General features: G+C 48.2%; 4 non-coding genes and 1 pseudogene across 4 annotated transcripts; 3 read left to right on the top strand and 2 right to left on the bottom strand.

Annotated features, from left to right (window-relative positions):
- Positions 1–12,732, bottom strand: part of LOC144140000 (uncharacterized) — a 54,464-nt pseudogene extending 41,732 nt beyond the window's left edge.
- Trnar-ucu (transfer RNA arginine (anticodon UCU)) lies at positions 4,732–4,803 on the top strand. The gene has a single exon. It is a non-coding gene; the product is annotated as a tRNA-Arg (tRNA).
- On the bottom strand, positions 6,100–6,171 carry Trnar-ucu (transfer RNA arginine (anticodon UCU)). Its single transcript has one exon. It is a non-coding gene; the product is annotated as a tRNA-Arg (tRNA).
- Positions 7,231–7,302, top strand: Trnar-ucu (transfer RNA arginine (anticodon UCU)). The gene has a single exon. It is a non-coding gene; the product is annotated as a tRNA-Arg (tRNA).
- Positions 8,688–8,759, top strand: Trnar-ucu (transfer RNA arginine (anticodon UCU)). Its single transcript has one exon. It is a non-coding gene; the product is annotated as a tRNA-Arg (tRNA).
- Positions 12,733–22,139: the final 9,407 nt, after the last annotated feature.

Genomic DNA, 22,139 nt, shown 5'->3' with positions numbered 1-22,139 from the left:
TTCAAGTGCGTTCGGGACTGAAGTTCGAAGGGCAGAAACGCTCGGGCTAGCGGCACTTTGTACACGTGAAGCCGCTTGACGCCGGTTATAGCGCGTGGTAACGCGGTACACTTTGGGCGAGATATGAAAGCTTGCTCATCAAACTATCCGGGCTTGCCAGTAAGGCACCGCGCTAAGCGGCGAGTTCGGAAATCCATGTGAGGTGCAATTGTCAGGTCTCCAGACAAACGGAGACATGGGAAGGCAGAAGAACAGCGTCACATCCGAAGAAAAGGAATCGCGGAGCGAAAACCACCGCACCGCTACTCGACAACGGACGCGACGACTTCGGTCCAGTCCTGAACATCGGACTGATGAAGTGACTGCAAAACCTCAGGGAAATACAGAAGATCATGCATTACGAGCTGGCGTACATTGCACATACTTTAATTACCAAGTGTTTTTTGTTCTTTGTAGGGCTAGCAGCGGCGCCACCCTAAAAACGTGACCGAGTCTGGCAACACAACCACGCAGAAAATATGGCCTAGTCTAGAAACACAAAAATGCATGAACTTCCTCGAAACCAAAATCTGGCTACTTCCCGCTCCGATGTTTAGCCCACCTTCGCGCCACGGGTGCGAACCTGCTTTCTTGTTTTTGTATCAAGGAAAAACATTTGATAAATTATCAAACGCAAGAAATGGTCGCAGTTTTTGTGGTCTTCGTCCGCCCTCCCCTTAACACCTTTGCAATACTTTCATCATCTGCTTCCCTACTCGCTGTATCTTTGGGAATCACTTAGCTTCATTGGTTACAAGAAGGCCGATACCCAGGTACGACACGAAACCTGAGGAGCGGGTGCTTAAAAGCTCCGCTCTTAAAACTTGGGGCAACTTCGCACTAGTGGCACGAAGTATGAACAAGCAGCGAAGCTATTATTCTTGGTTCGGTTCAGTGTATTCATGGCTATGCTTCGAGACTCGGTCAAGTTTTCGGCGTTGTACCCTTGTTAGAACCCACAGAGCAATGACCACTCACTCAAATAAGTATGTGCAAGGTACGCGAGCTCATATCTCCGGATATTTTGAAAATCGCCGACATTTTGCCGTCACTTTTGCGGCGTGATATTCTGGACTGGGCCAAAGTCGTCGCATACGTTGTCGAGTAGTGGCGCGTCGACTTTCGCGCCACGCTTCCTTTCATTCGAGTGTGGGGCTCTTCATTTCTCCCCCCTCTTCCCCTTCGTTGGAGACGAGCCTGTTGCACCTCACATGTACTCTCAGCTGAAAGTCCTCCATGAATGGCAGGACCCCATCATTTGGCCACAGTCTTTCACATCTCCCCAAACGTACCCGCGTTAGGATGCGCTAGAAGCAGCGTAAATTGGCTTGGCGAACTCGACGTCCGTATAGCGAGCTTTTCTATGCTTCTCACGTCAGGTGCAAACGCACGTGAACAGACGATAAGAAGAGACGGTGAGAGATCACGCAACGAACGCTAGGCAAAGAATCCTCGAAGGAAGAGTGGTGCCGGCGCGCGCGATGACATCATCGCTTGGCGAGGTTTTTTTTTGCGCACGTTCGCCGGCCCAACCCTACCTAGGAGTGGCACCTTCGGGGGCTAAATATCATCGAAGAGGTTACCTAGGAAAAATGTGGAGGTACAGTTCGTTTGTATAACGGCCAACTAAACATTATCCTCGCATATGCATTGGCAGGTTGGTGACATGTTCGAGTTTGTAAGTTAAGGTCGAAATGTCAGTGCTGGTACCCGGTATCCTGGCCTGCACGTCTGCGTGACAACAGTCTTGTGGGCTCTGTACGCGATACGAAACTTAAACATAAGTGTTCTTGGTGTGGTCAACATGTCTGGTTATAGATATGCAAACTGACGTGGCAGATGCTCAAAGCAACGGAGGAATACATGGCGGCAAAATGTAAGGATATTCGTTGCAGGTTTTTCGGGAAGTTTTCGAGCGTGAGACGCTTTGAAACGTCTTTCGCTCAAATTGAATTATATCATACATAAGAAAAACTTTCAGGCTACATATTGCAGATCAAGTCTCATGATCAGGACATGTTTCCAAAGACACTGTCAAATATGTTCATTTAGAAAAACAGCGATAAAAACCCAGCGCGCAGCGAAACGTAAGTTTCTTTGGCGTACTAAGGTGTCTTGGGGACTTGGCGTGTGTCCACGACGCTTAATCCTCATCACGCTTATTTAATGTCACAGATTCTAAAAAAAGGGGGATATATATAAATATATATATATATCCTCGTGAGAGCCGACGAACAACCTGCCGCGTGTAGTAGAAGAAAACGTGTACTTAAGGCCACTGGACACAGGAAATTCCAATAAAAAAAGTTGTATTGATGCAAAATGTGACGTTGGCCTACCATGGTTTGTGCAATATATTGCACAGCGGGATTCAGTGCAAGAAAAGAAAACAATATCACATATTGCGCTCAATGAAAGAAAAGAGTTCTCCAGCTGGAAATTCAAGCTATGAAACTGCTTCAAGCAGTTACTTGAAGAAGTTAAACAAAAAATGCGTCGCAGCGAGTGCACCGAAACTTCGAACGTTGTGATCATCCGGTGTTACGACACCTTGATAGTGACTTTTGTTCAGAAAGCTCAGGCATGTGTCTGGCGCCCGCTGTCCTGAAAGAGACAGGAGGTAATGGTGCTATCGTGGTCGATGAGGAAGCATCTGGGAGGGGTGTTTGTTGTTATTGTTGTTCTTTAACATTATTGGCGCATACCCAATCAGGGGATCGACCAAGCAACAGTCGTGAAACCCAAAGGGATAACTGCCTATTTGGCTGATTTCAGGAAAATTAGGAAAATTTGCAAGCTTTTTCTTCTTGTGTTTGAGGAATCGAGTTTGGAAATTAGTCAATAATAAAATAAACAACAAAAGGAATAAAATAAATAAATAAATAAATAAATAAATAAATAAATAAAGAAGTAGAAGAAGAAGAAGAAGGAGGAGGTGGAGGTGGAGGAGGAGAGAAGATGGGGGAGGAGATAGCGGAGGACGAGGAGGTTGATGAGTAGGACGACCCGGAGGAGGAGGAGGGAGAAGAATAATAAAAAATATTCAGTAGAACAGTCGCGTCCTATTCGTCTTCTGACAAGTCGAGATCCGATTCGTCCTGAGAAGCAACGGCTTTCAAAATCGGCACGGCAGTTTCCAGCCGCAGGCCTAGCGCAGACCAAAAAATCCGATATTGATAACGTTGTATTATAAACCAAGAATAGCTTATTTGGTAGAGATAAATATCAATTTACTGCGTCATCGGAATAGTACGTACAGCGCACACACTAGAAAAGGCCTCATACAATGTACCTCGATCCGAGTGTGCAATAAATCGTACCCAAAAGATTTCAGCAAGAAAACAAACAAAATACACGTTTGCGCGAAATAAAAATGAGTTCTAGATGATCCCTTCACATTCAAGAATTCATTCAACACAAATTTCAAACCATTTCGTAAAGCGGTAAGAAAATACGAGCATCTTGCTTGGCCGGGCCGAGTACAACGACTCCACGGGAACGAAGGCCATCTTCAAAATGGCGCGCAAAAAAAACCGCGCAGTCGCTTCTCCCGCTCTGCGTTAGGTGGCAGCACATGTCTGTGCAATTCTTTGTACAGGCGATCTTAGCTTCTACGGCTGTTCAGCGCTACGGCGCTGAGAACGAGTGTGCAATATATTGTACACTAGGTCTCACGAGGATTTATATATAGATATATATATATATATATATATATATATATAGAAATAAGGGTTGGCAGTCAAGAAAACGTCGGAAAGCAAAGGGGAGGTTGTGGTAGGTCATTGAAACAGATAAAGAATTTGGAAAGAAAGAAAGAAAGCGGAGAAAAAATGCCCTTACGGTGGGATCCGAACCCACGACCTCCAGAATACCGGTCTGGTGCGATAGCCACTACGCTACCGGCGGGGCGATTTTCTTCCCCGCTTACTGGGGTATTTATGTCAATATAATTTTTTTGCTGTGCTTGGTAGTGGTAGTTAGCGCCACCCCCACGCACAGGAAAAAATTATATTGACATAAATACCCCAGAAAGCGGGGAGGAAAATCGCCCCGCCGGTAGCGCAGTGGTTATCGCACCAGACCGGTATTCTGGAGGTCGTGGCTTCGGATTCCACCTGGCGGGCATTTTTTCTCCGCTTCTGGCTACCACCCTCAAGCGTCTGATACACATCTAGTAAATATAAATAGCCCAGAAAGTGAAGGAGAACACAGTCGCCCAGATAGCCGAATTGGTAAGGCATTCGACATGTAATCGAAAGGCGTGGGTTCGGTCCCCACTCTGGGCGCGTGTTTTTCTTTCTTTCTTCTGCATAATTAAAAAAATGTTTACCTAATTCACCGTAGAGAAAAAGAAAAGAGCCTAACCACACCCCTATGCCTCCTTTGGCGTTGTAGACTGCTGACCCATCTTTATGTATTTCCTCAACGAGCCCCTCATTTTCTTTACTATAATGTTCTGCGAAAGCCTAGCGAGGGTCTCGGTTCTGGCAGCCTTGACGCCTAGGTAGCATAAGAGGCCTTCCCGCCAGTAACCCGCTTATGACAGGCTGTAGACGTTCGAGTCAGGCCCGGGGGTTAAAAAAAAGGTCCCCTTCTCCCCGTGTAGTCAGAGTGGAGCTGGCTACCACCCTCAAGCGTCAGATGCACTTCTAGTAAATATAAATAGCCTAGAAAGTGACGGAGAACACAGTCGCCCAGATAGCCGAGTTGGTAAGGCATTCGAGATCTAATCGAAAGGCGTGGGTTCGGTCCCCACTCTGGGCGCGTGTTTTTCTTTCGTTCTTCCTTCCATATATTTAAAAAAAATGTTAACTTCAATAACCGTTGTAAAAAAAAGAGAGAGCGTAACCACACCCCTATGCCTCCTTTGGCGTTGTAGACTGCCGACCTATCTTTGTGTATTTCCTCAACGATCCCCTCATTTCCTTACTATATTATTCTGCGAAAGCCTAGCGAGGGTCTCGGTTCTGGCAGCCTTGATGGCTAGGTAGCATAAGAGGGCTTCCAGCCAGTTACCCGCTCATGACAGGCTGTAGACGTTCGAGTCACGCCCCGGGGGTTAAAAAGAAGGTCCCCTTCTCCCCGTGTAGTCAGAGTGGAGCTGGCTACCACCCTCAAGCGTCAGATGCACTTCTAGTAAATATAAATATCCCAGAAAGTGAAGGAGAACACAGTCGCCCAGATAGCCGAATTGGTAAGGCATTCGACATGTAATCGAAAGGCGTGGGTTCGGTCCCCACTCTGGGCGCGTGTCTTTCTTTCTTTCTTCTGTATAAATAAAAAAAATGTTTACCTAATTAACCGTAGTGAAAAAGAAAAGAGCCTAACCACACCCCTATGCCTCCTTTGCCGTTGTAGACTGCTGACCCATCTTTCTGTTTATATATATATATATATATATGTATGTAGGGTTTGGAAATTAGGGGCTCGTTAGGAAATACAGAAAGAAATGCCGGCAGTCTACAACGCAAAAGAAAGCATAGGGGAATGGTTAGACTTTTCTTTTTGTTTTTTTTAACCGTTAGTGACGTTACATTATTATTTATTTTATTATTATTACGTGAGAAAGAAAGAAAAACAAACACGCCCCCAGAGTGGGGACCAAACCCACGCCTTTCGATTACATGTCGAATGCCTTACCAATTCGGCTACCTGGGCGACTGTGTTCTCCTTCACTTTCTGCGTTATTTATATTTACAACTGTATCTGACGCTTGAGGGTGGTAGCCAGCGCCACTCAGACTACACGGGGAGAAGGGGACCTCCTTTTCAACCCCCGGGGCGTGACCCGAGCGTCTACAGCCTGTCAGGAGCAGCTAACTGGCGGTAAAACCCTCTTATGCTACCTTGGCCTCAAGGCTCCCAGAACCGAGGCCCTCGCTAAGCTTTCGCATGATAACAAGGTTTGGAAATGAGGGGCTCGTTAGAAATACAGAAAGAAATGCCGGCAGTCTACAACGCCAAAGAAAGCATAGGGGAATGGTTAGACTTTTTTTTACCGTTAGTGACGTTACATTATTATTTTTTTATTATTATTACGTGACAAAGAAAGAAAAACACGCGCCCAGAGTGGGGACCGAACCCACGCCTTTCGATTAGATCTCGAATGCCTTACCAACTCGGCTATCTGGGCGACTGTGTTCTCCTTCACTTTCTGGGCTATTTATATTTACTAGAAGTGTATCTGACGCTTGAGGGTGGTAGCCAGCGCCGCTCTGACTACACGGGGAGAAGGGGAACCTTCTTTTCAACCCCCGGGGCGTGACTGGAACGTCTACAGCCTGTCATGAGCGGGTAACTGGCTGGAAGCCCTCTTATGCTACCTAGGCATCAAGGCTGCCAGAACCGAGACCCTCGCTAGGCTTTCGGAGAATAATACAGTAAGGAAATGAGGGGATCGTTGAGAAAATACACAAAGATAGGTCGGCAGTCTACAACGCCAAAGGAGGCATAGGGGTGTGGTTAGGTTCTCTCTTTTTTTTTTGCAACGATTAATGAAGTTAACATTTTTTTAAACATATGGAAGAAAGAAAGAAAGAAAAACACGCGCCTAGGCAGCCTTGATGCCTAGGTAGCATAAGAGGGCTTCCAGACTTTCCAGTCACGCCCCGGGGGTTGAAAAGAAGGTCCCCTTCTCCCCGTGTAGTCAGAGTGGCGCTGGCTACTTCTAGTAAATATAAATAGCCCAGAAAGTGGAGGAGAACACAGTCGCCCAGATAGCCGAGTTGGTAAGGCATTCGAGATCTAATCGAAAGGTGTGGGTTCGGTCCCCACTCTGGGGGCGTGTTTTTCTTTCTTTCTTTCTTCCATATATTTAAAAAAAATGTTAACTTCATTAACCGTTGTAAAAAAAAAGAGAACCTAACCACACCCCAATGCCTCCTTTGGCGTTGTAGACTGCCGACCTATCTTTGTGTATTTCCTCAACGAGCCCCTCATTTCCTTACTATATTATTCTGCGAAATCCTAGCGAGGGTCTCGGTTCTGGCAGCCTTGATGCCTAGGTAGCATAAGAAGGCTTCCAGCAGTTACCCGCTCATGACAGGCTGTAGACGTTCCAGTCACGCCCCGGGGGTTGAAAAGAAGGTCCCCTTCTCCCGGTGTAGTCAGAGTGGCGCTGGCTACCACCCTCAAGCGTCAGATACACTTCTAGTAAATATAAATAGCCCAGAATGTGAAGGAGAACACAGTCGCCCAGATAGCCGAGTTGGTAAGGCATTCGAGATCTAATCGAAAGGCGTGGGTTCGGTCCCCACTCTGGGCGCGTGTTTTTCTTTCGTTCTTCCTTCCATATATTTAAAAAAATGTTAACTTCAATAACCGTAGTAAAAAAAAAAGAGAGAGCCTAACCACACCCCTATGCCTCCTTTGGCGTTGTAGACTGCCGACCTAACTTTGTGTATTTCCTCAACGAGCCCCTCATTTCCTTACTATATTATTCTGCGAAAGCCTAGCGAGGGTCTCGGTTCTGGCAGCCTTGATGCCTAGGTAGCATAAGAGGGCTTCCAGCCAGTTACCCGCTTATGGCAGGCTGTAGACGTTCCAGTCATGCCCCGGGGGTTGAAAAGAAGGTCCCCTTTCTTCCCGTGTAGTCAGAGTGGCGCTGGCTACCACCCTCAAGCGTCAGATACACTTCTATTAAATATAAATAGCCCAGAAAGTGAAGGAGAACACAGTCACCCAGATAGCCGAGTTGGTAAGGCATTCGAGATCTAGTCGAAAGGCGTGGGTTCGGTGCCCACTCTGGGCGCGTGTTTTCCTTTCTTTCTTTCTTCCATATATTTAAAAAAAATGTTAACTTCATTAACCGTTGTAAAAAAAAAGGAGAGAGAGAGCCTAACCACACCCCTATGCCTCCTTTGGCGTTGTAGACTGCCGACCTATCTTTGTGTATTTCCTCAACGAGCCCCTCATTTCGTTACTATATTATTCTGCGAAAGCCTAGCGAGGGTCTCGGTTCTGGCAGCCTTGATGCCTAGGTAGCATAAGAGGGCTTCCAGCCAGTTACCCGCTCATGACAGGCTGTAGACGTTCCAGTCACGCCCCGGGGGTTGAAAAGAAGGTCCCCTTCTCCCCGTGTAGTCAGAGTGGCGCTGGCTACCACCCTCAAGCGTGAGATACACTTCTAGTAAATATAAATAGCCCAGAAAGTGAAGGAGAACACAGTCGCCCAGATAGCCGAGTTGGTAAGGCATTCGAGATCTAATCGAAAGGCGTGGGTTGGGTCCCCACTCTGGGCGCGTGTTTTTCTTTCTTTCTTTCTTCCATATATTTAAAAAAAATGTTAACTTCAATAACCGTTGTAAAAAAAAGAGAGAGCCTAACCACACCCCTATGCCTCCTTTGGCGTTGTAGACTGCCGACCTATCTTTGTGTATTTCCTCAACGATCCCCTCATTTCCTTACTATATTATTCTGCGAAAGCCTAGCGAGGGTCTCGGTTCTGGCAGCCTTGATGCCTAGGTAGCATAAGAGGGCTTCCAGCCAGTTACCCGCTCATGACAGGCTGTAGACGTTCCAGTCACGCCCCGGGGGTTGAAAAGAAGGTCCCCTTCTCCCCGTGTAGTCAGAGTGGCGCTGGCTACCACCCTCAAGCGTCAGATACACTTCTAGTAAATATAAATAGCCCAGAAAGTGAAGAACACAGTCGCCCAGATAGCCGAGTTGGTAAGGCATTCGAGATCTAATCGAAAGGCGTGGGTTCGGTCCCCACTCTGGGCGCGTGTTTTTCTTTCTTTCTTTCTTCCATATATTTAAAAAAAATGTTAACTTCATTAACCGTTGTAATAAAAAAGAGAGCCTAACCACACCCCTATGCCTCCTTTGGCGTTGTAGACTGCCGACCTATCTTTGTGTATATATATATGTATATATATAGTCTGATAAGATAATAACTCACACAGAGCGCGTAAAAAATAAGTTTAGTAGAGACAGAGACAAACGAGAAAGACGTAGAAAATAGAAATAAGTTTACTGACATTTCAGGAAGAGGACTCCCTTTCTTCAACTCCCTTTCTTCAGAGTGAAGAAAGGGAGTCCTCTCCCTGACACGTCAGTAAACCTATTTCTCTTTTCTACGTCTTTGTCGTTTGTCTCTGTCTCTACTAACCTTATATATGTATATATAAATATTTAAAAAAAGAGGATTTAAATCGATAACTTTGCGATATGGTGTCCTGAAATGGTTTTTCCAACGTAATCCATGTATCTACTCGTATCCCACCATCAAGTGAGACACTGATTAACCTCTGCTTAACAAAGTTTGACCAAACTGATATTCGAGCGGGTGTTTTAACGACAGATTTGAGCGATCATTTGTCTATTTTTTTTTGCTCCAATAAATGTACAACGCTGCGAATAAAACCCGTGACAGGACAGTAATACGTAAGGTAATTTGGGGCAAAATGGTGCATTTTTGCCAACTGGTAGCGTTTACAAATTGGACACTGTACTTGAAAGAGACGGATCCAAATGTTTTGTGATAAGTTAAGTAACAAAATTGATGAGTTGTACAATATCGCCTTTTCAGAAGTTATCTTGCTAAGCTGCAGAAAAATCAGAAAACCTTGGATAACAAAATAACTACTACACAAAATGAAAGCGAGAAACAAATTATTTACACGTGCATAACTTCACGTGAATTGGCACTACTAAAAGAACACAAATCGCTACGGAACAAACTTTGTAATGAAATAAAAAAATCTCGTATTCGATAGTATTCGAACAAATTCTCGCACATATGTTACGACCCCAGTAAGACATGGCGCACCGTAAACGATTTATTACACAAAACAACCACTACTTTGCCAACGGAAATAAAAATTGGGGATCAGACGATAAGAGGTAAAGATCTTTCAAATGAATTTAATCGTTATTGTTTAACCTACGGAGCTTACAACGAAAATGCCAAGAACGAAGTCGAAAGATACATGCCTCCGAGTCTGCAGCAGTCAATGTTTCTTTGCCCTACAACTACTATGGAAATCTGCGATTTGATACTTGAGCTTAAACATAATTGTGCTTGTGGTTTGGATGGTATCACAGCGCCACCTATTAAGGCAGTTTCTGATTTAATTTGTCATGTGCTCTGTCATTTATGTAACTTAATCTTAGGAACTCGCACGTTCCCAGACAAAATGAAAATCGCCAAAGTTAGTGTCTTGTACAAGAGTGGTGGTGTTAGCAACATTTCTAACTATAGGCCAATATATTCCCGCTTTTTTAAAGATCGCTGAAAAGGAAATTACGCCCGAAAAACTATTCGCCTTAAAAATATCAACTGTTATCTCCAAAACAATATGGGTTTCAAAAGGGGAAATCAACAGAATCAGTTTTACTTAACATTAAGGAAAAAATTGTTTCCAACATAGAAAACCACCTCTATACAATTGGTAGTCTTGTTGATTTTAAAAAGCTTTTGATTCAATCAAGCATCATAACCTTTTCAGAAAGCTCCCATATTACGAAATACTTGGCACGGTGTATAAGCTATTGCAGAGATATCTCTCAAATAGAGTACAGTTGGTTGTATATAATAACGTATTATCAGATCCTGGATACCTCACTTTTGGCGTCCCACAAGGGTCTATATTAGGACTGGTACTATTTATTCTTTACATTAATTATATTGTCGACATTCCTGACACTCCAGAAACGGTGTTATATGCTGACGACACAAATGTGTTTTTCTCCTCAAAAGATTTGACAGTCTTCGTTCGTGATGGTAATACTTACGTACAAAATTTATCGCAGTGGATAACTGGAAATCAACCACTTTTAAATAAACAAAAACTATGTATACTATCTGTTCTGCTATAAGTAAACCAGTACAACGTCTTGTGGTCATATAGTTCGAATCAGAAGTGTTACAACAAGTTTCAGAATGTAAGTTTCTTGGCGTGTATTTCCACGAATCTCTTCGTTGGACCTATCATGTAAATTAGGTAAAACGCAGTGCAGCACAAAAAATTGGCGCCCTTAACAAGCTTTGTATGTTGTTACCCATGAACATAAAACGACAACTTTACCATGGCGCTGTTACCCGCCGCGGTGGCTCAGTGGCTAAGGCGTTGCGCTGCTGAGCACGTGGTCGCGGGTTCGATTCCCGGCCGCGGCGGCCGCTTTTCTGATGGAGGCGAAAAGCAAAAACGCCCGTGTGTACGAGATTTCGGCGCACGATAAAGATCCCCAGGTGGTCAAAATTAATGCGGAGCCCTCCACTACGGCGCGCCTCATCGCCTGCGTTGCGTCGGCGCGTTAAACCCCACAATCAATCAACCATGGCGCTGTTCACTCAAGGCTACAACATTGTTTATTAGTTTGGGGCGCTACGTCAAAATCGAACGCACATGTTCTTTATTTAATGCAACACCGTGGTTTACGATTCATTCAGAACTTATCAAGTCGACATGTCTCTTCGTATTTTAAATGTAGCTACGTACTGAATAAGGACATAAATAATCAACACCTAGCCGAAATAGCCTTCTTGAACTTGAAATTAGACCCAAAATAATTTTTTTCATTATACACTAATACATGATCCGCATTGTAGTCTCAGGTACACTGCATTTAAAAAAATTCAGACTAGGACAGGGTACGGCATGCAACTGCTTCAATAGCAGCTACCAAATCTTAAATATGTATCCTTCTGTACTTGATGTGATGCAAAGCTGCTCTTCTCTATTAGCCTTCTTGAAAAGAGGACACTGCTTCTACTCGAGCAATAATGTCATGTTCTTCCGTCTCCTCTTTCGTAGTTCTTATTGTGTGCGTGTGTTTTATGTAATATTGCTTTTGTGTTTTAATAACCATAAAAAACAATTTTTCGGTATGTAACAAGAGTTATTTTATTACCATATTTACGCTTACAGATTTGGACTCCAGACCCCAGAAATGAATGCAAACTGTGAATGGTTAGCCTGATATTGTTGTATAGTTGTACATAGAATTGCAAAAGGTTTGAATTACAATTTCTAAGCCATTTGCGTTTTGTAACAAACTGCTGTTTGTGTGTTTGTCCTGCCTGGGGCTAGGGCCCTAGTCAGGCGACTTTAAATGTTGCCTTTTGCCATAGCCCCAGGGCAACCTCTTTTTTTGCTGAAATAAATAATTCAATTCAAATCAATATGCTTTGTTGCGCAGCAGCGGCTAGGGGCGTTGTTTGACCCAGTAGGGAACCACCACGATGAGCGGCAAGTGCCGGTTGTGGTCACTGACGCAACGTGAAGCGGTCGTCACCTACCTGCGGGAAGAGGGATTGTCATGTGGTAAGAAGAGCCCGTACCCGAAGGGAGATTCGCCCGAGAAGAAGTTGATAGAAGAAAAGCGAAGAAAAAGAAGAATTAGCTTACCGGATGGCGAGAAGAAGTTTTAAGGAACCAATGAAGAAGATAAACAGATTGATGGAAGAGGAGGAGGAGATAAGCTGGACCAGCAAATGGGAGCTTCACACGATAGAATGCGAGGTAAAGAGGAGGACGACGAAGGTGCCGTAGAGAGTTGGGAACGAGGTCTTGGGAGGAATGGTGGAAAGTTAAGGACATGCCTCACAACGCACCAGTGGTATCGCAACATTGGTAGCGGGCATATCGGAACCACCTATTATCAGCGGATTCGCCCTGCTGGCCTCCTGCTGACCGGCGGCATCGCACCCCGGCGACCTGTCGGGCCGTGCCGCACAATGCACCAGCGGCATCGCACCGTTTGGCTGCGGGCAGCTCGGAACGACCTATTACCAGAAGCTTCTTACTGCTGGCCTCCTGGTGAGGCGTGCGCCTCAAGGAACCCGTATCATCGCACCACGGTCATCTGGGCCACTGAAGACAACCACGCGCCATCGAGACGAGTTGCTACGTTCGGCAAAGCGTAAGCCAACCAACCCACTGGGCCACGTCATCGGCATCGCACCGGGTTCGTCATGGTACCGGCGGTAGTATTTGTTTGAATTTGGCATAGACAGTTAATGTGTTGTAGTGACTTTCTGACTCGATTTTTGATAGTGTGAGGTTGAGCTTGTTTTTTTTGTAGTGTGGTATGCTTGTTTATTTTCCATGATTCCATTTATTTGATGTTTTGTTCTGGAAATATATTGTGTGGACATCGAATGCCTCAACCAGAGCCTCATTTCTTTTGCCGCGTGAGACGCGTGACAATATTTGGCGAGCCTGCCAGGATCTATACTTGGCCCAACCACTTACTTGGCAGAGAGGTGGATCTCCAAAAGATTTTAACCTTTCGGTCGACCACGGTCCATACCGCGGCCGACCCAACGTGCGTCTGGACAGGGATATAGATATTGAAGAGGTACGCACTGCCCTTCACGACATGAACAGCCGTGTGGCACCTGGGCCGGACCTCATCACAAACAAGGCCCTAACAAATCTCGACGACGACTCCATCGAGAACCTTACGGCGTATTACAACAAATGCTGGAGGAGCGGTACCCTGCCGAAGCAGTGGAAAAGGGCCAAGACAATTCTCATACCAAAACCCGGGAAGCTACTGAGGACGGACAACCTCCGCCCAATCTCGCTTACGTCCTGCGTGGGCAAGGTCCTGGAACATGTCCTACTCAACCGGTGGCAAGAGTTTCTCGAAAACGAAGACCTCTATCCCGAGAAGATCATCGGCTTCTGCCAACACCTGAGCACTCATGACGCCATGATCCAAATCAAACATAAAGTCCTCGACGGCGAAACCAGGGACACCAAAGCCGTCCTCGGGCTTGACCTGCAGAGTGCCTTTGATAAAGTCACGCAATCGGCCATCTTTTCGCAGATATCCAATCTAAACTTAGGTGAAAGGTCGTACGAATATATTAAGGTCTTCCTCAGGGGTAGAATGGCAGAGCTCAGAGCTGGCGACCTGAAGATGAATGAGAAGACATTAGGTAGTCAGGGAACCCCCCGAGGCTCCGTTATCTCACCCATGCTCTTCAACCTCGTTATGATACAAGTCGCCAAAAGACTATGCCAGCTCGAAGGACTGAACCACATGATATACGGGGACGACATCACGCTGTGGGTGGACAGGGGCAGCGATGCCCACATAGAATCCACACTACAGACGGCTGTCGACGCGATCGAAGAAAGCTTGGAAGGCACGGGACTGCGTTGCTCCCCCACCAAGTCCGAGCTCCTGATCTACGACCGAACAAAGCGCACAGACTCAAGCAGCAAAGGGAGCACAAAAAGATCAAAATCCGAACCAAGGACGGCAACACAATACCGAAGGTCAGCAAGATCCGAGTCCTAGGGATGACGATCGAAGCGCTCGGTAGGAACGGAGGCACCGTCCGTCACCCGCATCACGGAAAGGCGGCGAACGCGACAAGACTGCTCAAGCGCGTTACTAACAAGAAGGGAGGCATGAAGGAGGAGAACCTCACCAGACACATACACCCCTTCGTACTTTGCCACATAGCGCACGTGGCAGCCTTCCACAAGTGGATGAAAAGCGAAAAGAACAAGCTAGACATCCTAATCCGGAGGGCCTACAAGACAGCCCTCGGCCTACCCGAAACCACCAACACGAAGCGTCTCCTCCAGCTGGGCATGCACAACACGCTCGACGAGATCGCCGAAGCGCAAAGAACCACTCAGTTGGAACGACTGTCGTCGACCAAGGCCGGCAGAAAGATCGTGTGCAAACTAGGCATCAGTTATCACGAACAACAGGGACCAAAACGCCCGTTCCCGACCACGTACGGCGGAACGTACGTGTAGACCCCTTGCCGAGGAACATGCACCCCGACTTTAACGAAGGCAGAAGACGCGCTAGAGCCAAAACACTAACGGACCTGCACGCGAAAGACCCCGGCGCCAGATACGTGGACGCAGCCGAATATGCTGGCCACAACGGCTTCGCGATTGCCGTGGTCTACTGCGAAGGCAACTTGCGGGCATTCGCCAGCACGTCAAGCAAGCAAGTGGAGGAGAGAGAGAGAGAGAGAGAGAGAGAATATATTTATTGAGCGTCTAAATTGGGAGTGGTTCCTTATTCACTGGAGCCCATATGATGTCATGGCCGCCTGCGCCTTGTCGACCAGCGCTAGCTGGGTCGCCAGTAAGGAGCTGGACACAAAATCTCCCTTTGCTCTCTAAAAGAGGTGTAGGGGGATGGAGGAGGTGTGGATTTTCTGAGCTGATGTCGCACTCCCCAATTATGTGGCGGAGTGATCCTGGTTTTTTACAAAATTTGCATTCGGCAGAGTATTGCTCCGGGAACATGAGGTGTAGCGTTGTTGGGTGGGGGAAGGATTCAGATTGAATGAGGCGAAAGACTGTCTGCTGCTCCTTAGAGAGGCTAGGATGAGGTGGAGGGAGTGTCTGCCTTTCTAGCCGATAGTGCTGCGTGATTTCTCTGAAAGTGATAAGCGGGCAGTACTCCACGCCTTCCTCCGCAGCCTGGGGTGCGAGTGCGCAGGCTTGTTGGTGGGCAAACTCGTTACCCTCCATGGAGGCGTGAGCAGGCGTCCACACCAATTTGTTTCTCTATTTGCTATTTTGTTCTGCAGCAATCTAAGGGTCACTGGTGACACCCATCCTGATTGGTAGTTCCGATATGCTTGCTGCGAGTCGGTGACAATTACTTGTGCCGGCGTCTGTGTGAGGGCCAGAGCAATTGCCATCTCCTCCGCTTCAGTGATGTCCGTGGTCTTGACTGTTGCGCTTACAAGGAGACTGTTCTTCGTCGATACCACTATTGTTGCGTATGGCTTGCCTCTACAGTGGGAGGCGTCCGTGTATACGACTCCGGGGTCTTTTCCAAAGCTCGGGTTGAGCGCTCGAGCTCTCGCTGCTCTTCTCGCCTCGTGATGGGTGGGGTGAATGTTTCTTGGCAGTGGGTGAATAATTAAAGACTGGCGCCAGGAGGAGGATGGTATCTGTACCAGCGGGATCGCGTCGAGGGCCGCCCACCCTATGTTGAGGAGAATTTTTCGTCCATCTTTAGTTCGGCTGAGTCTGGCCTTTTGGCTGGATAGATGACCTTCGATCAATTCTTCTGCGGTGTTGTGTATGCCCATCCTGAGCCGCTTGTCTGTGGACGCGCTCATGGGTAGTCCTATGGCATGCTTTACTGACTTCCGTATGAGTATATTGAGGAGATTTATGTCGCTTTTGTTTAGTAAGAGGTACGGCGTGATGTAGGTTATCCTTGAAATGACGAATGCCTCGACCAAACGCAGGGTATGCGCCTTTTTCATTCCTCTCTTCCTTGTTGACACCCTCCTAATCATGCGCATTATTTGATCGGTAGTTTGGTTCAGTTTTTTTAGGGAGATGTCACTCTTGGTGTCTGCTTGTAGGTGAACTCCTAGGATTTTAATACTGGGACTAGGAATTATCGCATGTCCCTCTAGTTGGACTTGGATGTCTTCCTTGATGTTCTTCTTGGCTTTCGGGCGGACAACCAGGAGTTCAGACTTTTGTGGCGCACACTGGAGGCCACAGGCCCTGGCATATTAATTTATAACGTCCGTTGTCCTCTGGAGTGTGTCCTCAATATCGCCGAGGGAGCCGGTTCCCGTCCAGACGGTGATATCGTCAGCATAGAGAGCATGCCCAAGGTTATCTATGGCGTCGAGTCTTCTGGGGAGGTCACGCAAGGCGACATTAAATAACAACGGTGACACCACAGATCCCTGGGGTGTGCCTCTAGCTCCTAGTTTTATCGGGTCGGACGTGGCATCTCCTATCCTGAGTGCGGCAGTGCGGTCCGAGAGTAAGTTGCGGATGTACTCGTACGTCCGCGTTCCGCAGTCCGTAGCCTTGAGGTTTCTCAATATACTTGCGTGAGTCACGTTGTCAAACGCGCCCTTGAGATCGAGGGCCAGGATGGCCCGGGGGGAGTGGCGCGTAGCTTGCTTGAGTACCTCCTCTTTGAGTTGAAGGAGTATGTCCTGGGTTCCTAGATGTTTGCGGAACCCAAACATTGTCGTGGGCATTTGCTCTGTGTCGTCCAAATGTTTCTGAAGGCGGCTGAGCACAATCCGCTCCATGACTTTCCCAACACAGGAGGTCAGGAATATTGGCCCTAAATTATCTTTGTGGGTAGATTTTCCAGGTTTGGGTATGAATCTTATCTCGGCCATTTTCCATTGAGCGGGGAACTGTCCCGTCTCCCAAACAGTGTTGAGATGTTCCTAGAGATTTATTAAGGAGTCGTCTCCAAGGCTATTTAGTAGCTTGTAGGTAATGGCATCCGGTCCCGGGGCACTGGACTTCCTGCTCTCGGCTATTGCTGCACGGTGTTCATGGAGGAAAATAAGTCGATCGAGCTCTTCATTGGGCTTTCCAGAATAGGGTCGGAGTTCTTCTCCACGTTCCGTTTTGAGGCACCTGTCTCGGAGGTCCTGCGTTAGCTTCTCGTTGTCGCCTCCGTAGTTGTTCAGCGTGCGAACCATGCTGCGGTTGATCTCACCCTTACTCGTGCGTGGATCGATTAGATGCCTCAGTAGTTGCCTTGTTCTCTTAGTGGACAGAGTGCCTTGGAGGCCGTCGCACAGCTGGAGCCAGTTATCTCTGCACAGAGTGGAGGCGTATTCCGCTGCCGCCTTGTTGATTAAGTTGATTTTTTTGCGGAGTTTGCGGTTATGTCTCCGTCTTTCCATCTTTTTGTGAGACATCGCTTCGCTTCCCACAGGTGGAGTAGACGGGCGTCTACACAGGGAGTCTGGTGCGTCGTGACAATAGATTGGGTATGCTTTTTCATACGCTTTACTTGTTCCACGGCCCACTGCTCGTAGGTTTGCCTCTCTTGGAATGATGTTTTGAGTTGGTCTTTTCTGAACTTGTCCCAGTTGATTATCTTGACTTTCCCTGTCTTGGCCCTGAAGGAGTTCCCCCGTACAGTGAGTTTGATTATATTGTGTTCGGAGCCGAGGTTTACGTTTGTGTTTGTCCATGCAACATCTAGCGAGCCAGCCAGCAGTGAAAGATCGGGGGTAGTGTCTCTGGCTGTGCTTGTACCTTGGCGAGTGGGGGTCTGGGGGTCGTTAAGGAGGACTAAGTTGGATTGATCAATGAAGTTGGCAATTTATTTGCCTCTTTTGGAGCAGAACCTGTATCCCCATAACGTGTGGGGGCGTTGAAGTCTCCTAATAGAAAGGTGGGCCCGTCTTTAGCAACGCGCATGGTGTCTTGAAAGGTTTCCATAATTTCGGGCTTCCGATTTGAAGGGCGGCAATAAGAGTTGAGAATAAAAATGTTTTCGGTGTTGCCGATTGGACGGTTGTGGATTTCCACCAGGGTGTGCTCGCACCCTTTCTGGGCCGTGAGATGCTGCGTTGCTGCTATGTTTTTGTGAACAAGAATGGCAGTAGCCCTTCCCGATGGGTCGGTGTACGAGACGTATCCCGGGATTTTGGGTTTGCAGTTGGTTTCCTCTAATGCAAGGATGTCCGGTTTCACTTCTAGGGTTTGTATATATTGCTGCAATTCTCCTGCCTTGTCTTTGAAGCCGCGGCAGTTACACTGCAAAATGGTCGTTGTTTCGACTCGTTCAGTGCGCGGCTTCATCTTGCGAAAGGGGATTGTTACCGGTTGACAACTTGCTATCGGTACCTGGCTTATTGTAAGGAGTCGCCCTTTTGACTGCACGCTGGGTGAGAACAACTTGATTAACGCTAGCTTCAAGGTTGGTTATCCGCAGTGCGCTGGCGGTTCTATCCTCAAGCAAGGACTTTTGAAAAGCGTTCATCTGTTCGGCCATGAGTTGGACGGCCTCCAGAATCGTTTGGAGTGGGTTCTTTCCCCATTCGAGCCCGTCCGTGGTTTGTGCGGTAATTTCGGTGTTCATGTCAGCTCCTCCTTCAGGAGTGCAGTTTTGTTGTGCGGCCTGGTTTTCCCTTCGAGCTTTCTTGCGTTTATCACCGGACCCGTGTGGTTGTGCCCTTTCTACCGCCTCCAGCCGGGTGTGGAGTGCCTGGATTAGTTCATTTTGCTTTTCGATTTGCTGGGCTTGCTTAGAGATGTGCTCTGCCTGCTGCTTAAGGAGAATGCGTAATTGGTTACATTCGTGGCACGGACTGCTTGATGCTTTAGCTAACGGAGGAAAGTCTTTTGCAAAATCGAGAGCAATGGTAGATTCTTTGCCTGTCCAGCTCACCTTTTTGGTTGCATCGCTTTCTTGGGGCCTGTGTTGGGACGGCTGCCTTGTCCCCGATCTCGGACGGTGGCTTCGGGCAAGAGAGCCTCTTCGTTTGGCTAATGTGGTGGGCCGGTCTGTGGAACGGCCTCTGGAATTATCATGGCTCCGTCCACGGGGGGTGGAAGACCGGGCCCGGTCACTGCTGCGGGCCCAGTCCCGCCGTGATTCTCGAGCGGACGACTGCTGCTGCTTTCTGAACTTGCGTTGCCGAATGATGTGGGGTGTGAAGAAGCGCTCTGGCCACCCCCTGGATGCCGTGAGATGGGGGCCCGAGCAGAGGGAGCACTTCGCTACGCAGGTGTGGTTTTGAACTGGGTCCCTGGTGCCGCACTGATGGCAGACCGTGACGCTTGGTTGAGGGCAGGCAGTGTTGCGATGATCTAACTCGTGGCAGGGGGTGCAAACCGCAACAGTCTTCTTATACAACGTACAGCGGTATTCTGCGCCGTAGTCTCACGTAATAAGGACCCTTAGGCCCCGCGAATGTCAGAATAACCGTCGAGGATTCCTTGCCTATTCTCCTGCACGAGTATACCTCGAATCCGTCTTGGTCAATGTTCTGAATGATTTGTTCATCGGAGAATTCGGCGGGGACTTCTCGGATGACTCCCTTTACCGCGTCGTCCAGCGCTAGCCCGTACAGCATGACAGCGTGGGTTGCGTTGTTTAGAACAATTTGCTTTAGCTTGAATAATAACTTGGCTACTTCTTTCGAAGGAGTGCTCACCGTAGCGGTGTTTTGGGTTGAGTCAATTTGAAGACGGAGGTTGGCCTGCCTCCATGTTGTGTTCGTTGCTTAAAGGAGAGCGACCGACAGAATTGAAGGCTGTACTTTGCTTAAATTCAGACCGTTCTGGGGTCGCAGGACTAGCTTGAAGTCATCGCGGGGCAGGGGAGTGGGCCTGGGTGCTGAATTGCGGGGCGCCCGTCTTGATTTCGAAGCTGACAGGGACTTGTCGTCGGGCGTGGTTGGAGTTATGCCTAATGCGACCTCGGCCTTTCGGTTCCGTCGACGCTGCGCCTTGGAAATCACGTGGGTCCACTGAGTGTCGTGCTCTTCCGCTGAAACCTGACGACTTTCTTCATCGCTTGTGTCATGAAGCATTTCGACTTCCTCGGAGTCGGAAGTGACGACCGGGGTGGCCGCGGCGACGTCGCCGCCGATGCAAGCCCCGGTTCTGCCGGGCGAGTCTTGGTTCATGGCCGTAGTTGTGCCTGAGCCTACTTTAGCAGGGTTAGGCTTAGCTCGCTCGTTCGGGAAGAAAGGTTCTATTTCTTGAAAACAAGCACCCACCGGACTGAGCCTGGTGTCCGGTGATGCCCTTCGACGATATTTGCACGATGGTGCACTGGGAATTTCACAAGATGTAAAATTTCCGCAGGTTTAACTGAAAAAACGTGGAACTCATGGGAGACACATTTCTTCGCGAGCGTCTCGAGCGCGCGCTCCCAACTTGAGGAAGCGGAAGAAATAGCCGTCGGCCTGGCCATCGTAGACCAAGAATGCCACACGATCCTCACAGATTCCAGACAGGCGTTCAGAAACTACGCGAAAGGAAGAATTGCCTCAACAGCCGCAGGCATTCTGAGCCGACAGGCAGACCGCGATAAGAGGATTCGTATCAAGTGGTTCCCGGCGCACGCAGGCGCAGCGTCGCAGAAGAATGCCAACCACAACGAAACGGCACACGCCCGAGCGTGAGGACTTACCGACCACGCCCAGGGCAACGGCCTCCCGCTGTGGTTCAGCGCCCAAGACCGAATGACCAGCTACAACGAGTTGACCAAGGCCTCTCGGCTGGCCCGTAGACTTCTCCCGCCGCCCTGCAAAGGGCTGAGCAGGTCACAGACCGTGCTGTTCAGGCAGTTGCAAACGAGGACGCTTCCGAGCTCGGCGCTACTGCACCGGATGTACCCGGAATCACACCCCGACGACAAGTGCAGAGTGTGCAGCAGGGAGACGGCCACATTCGAGCACACGCTCTGGGACTGGTCCAAACATCCAAGCGAAGCTAATTCAGGACGTATACCGCCGCAGCTTGACGAAGCAATGCGGAGTGACCACCACGAAACGCAACTCCAGGCCGTCCAGCAGGTCATCGAGGCGCTTGCTAGGCAGGAACCTTGCGAGCCGGCAACGGCGAGCGAGGATCCTCGCAGAGCACACGCCAAGACGACGACGTAGGCCACGTCCTAAGCGCGCGTGCGCGCTTTACTGCAGGCACAATAAACGTTTCTCCAATCCAATTAAGCTTTGCTTGTACTTTGCATTTGAACAAAGAGCAGTTTTTAATTGTTCAATGAATAGTTGCGCAAAGTGCACGAGAGGCTATCTGCGCAGCTAGAAGACGTGGACCTAGAAAAGGTAGAGTTAACTCATCGCCTCGCGAAAAGGGAACGCAAAAAGAACCGTTACCACGTGAGCCCGAAGGAGCGCGGGTGGCCGACGTCTATGACGCACGTGAGAAAGGACTTACACAGATGGCTGGCAGCGAAGAAGCGCGTGCTGTTGAGACAACGCGGTTTGACTTGCGCTGTGATGGCAATGAATAAATAAAAAGAAAAGTGTTCTCGCAAACGAACGCTGAGGAGAAAGGCCCGTTCAAAGAGCAAAGATGTGAACGGGCCGGGTATGGCAGAACCGAAGGTGTGGAGCCTGTGGAGCCTGACGGCACTGAAAAAACGCCATGTGAGGATAGCGCGATTCCGCCTAGTCTCTCTGCTGAGACGTTTAGTTTTGCAGTCTCTGAAATGATAATAATTGAGGTTCATGGACCTGCCGTTCCACGCACTGGTAGTAATAACAACCGGACAGAAAGCCCTATTGCTTGTCGGGTAGAAATACCTATGACTATTGAAAGTGCACTTCTCCGAAAAAAAAGCCAGTGCAAATTCTCTACACAGCTCAGCTGGCAGTTCAGTGTCTAAGATGGCAAACGGAGTCACCACTGC

Source organism: Haemaphysalis longicornis, unplaced genomic scaffold (assembly GCF_048455015.1).
Source record: "Haemaphysalis longicornis isolate Haplotype H1 unplaced genomic scaffold, Haemaphysalis longicornis Haplotype H1 scaffold_5, whole genome shotgun sequence".
NCBI lineage: Eukaryota > Metazoa > Arthropoda > Arachnida > Ixodida > Ixodidae > Haemaphysalis > Haemaphysalis longicornis.
The sequence above is the reverse complement of the archived record's forward strand: the minus strand, read 5'-3'. Positions and strand labels throughout refer to the sequence as shown.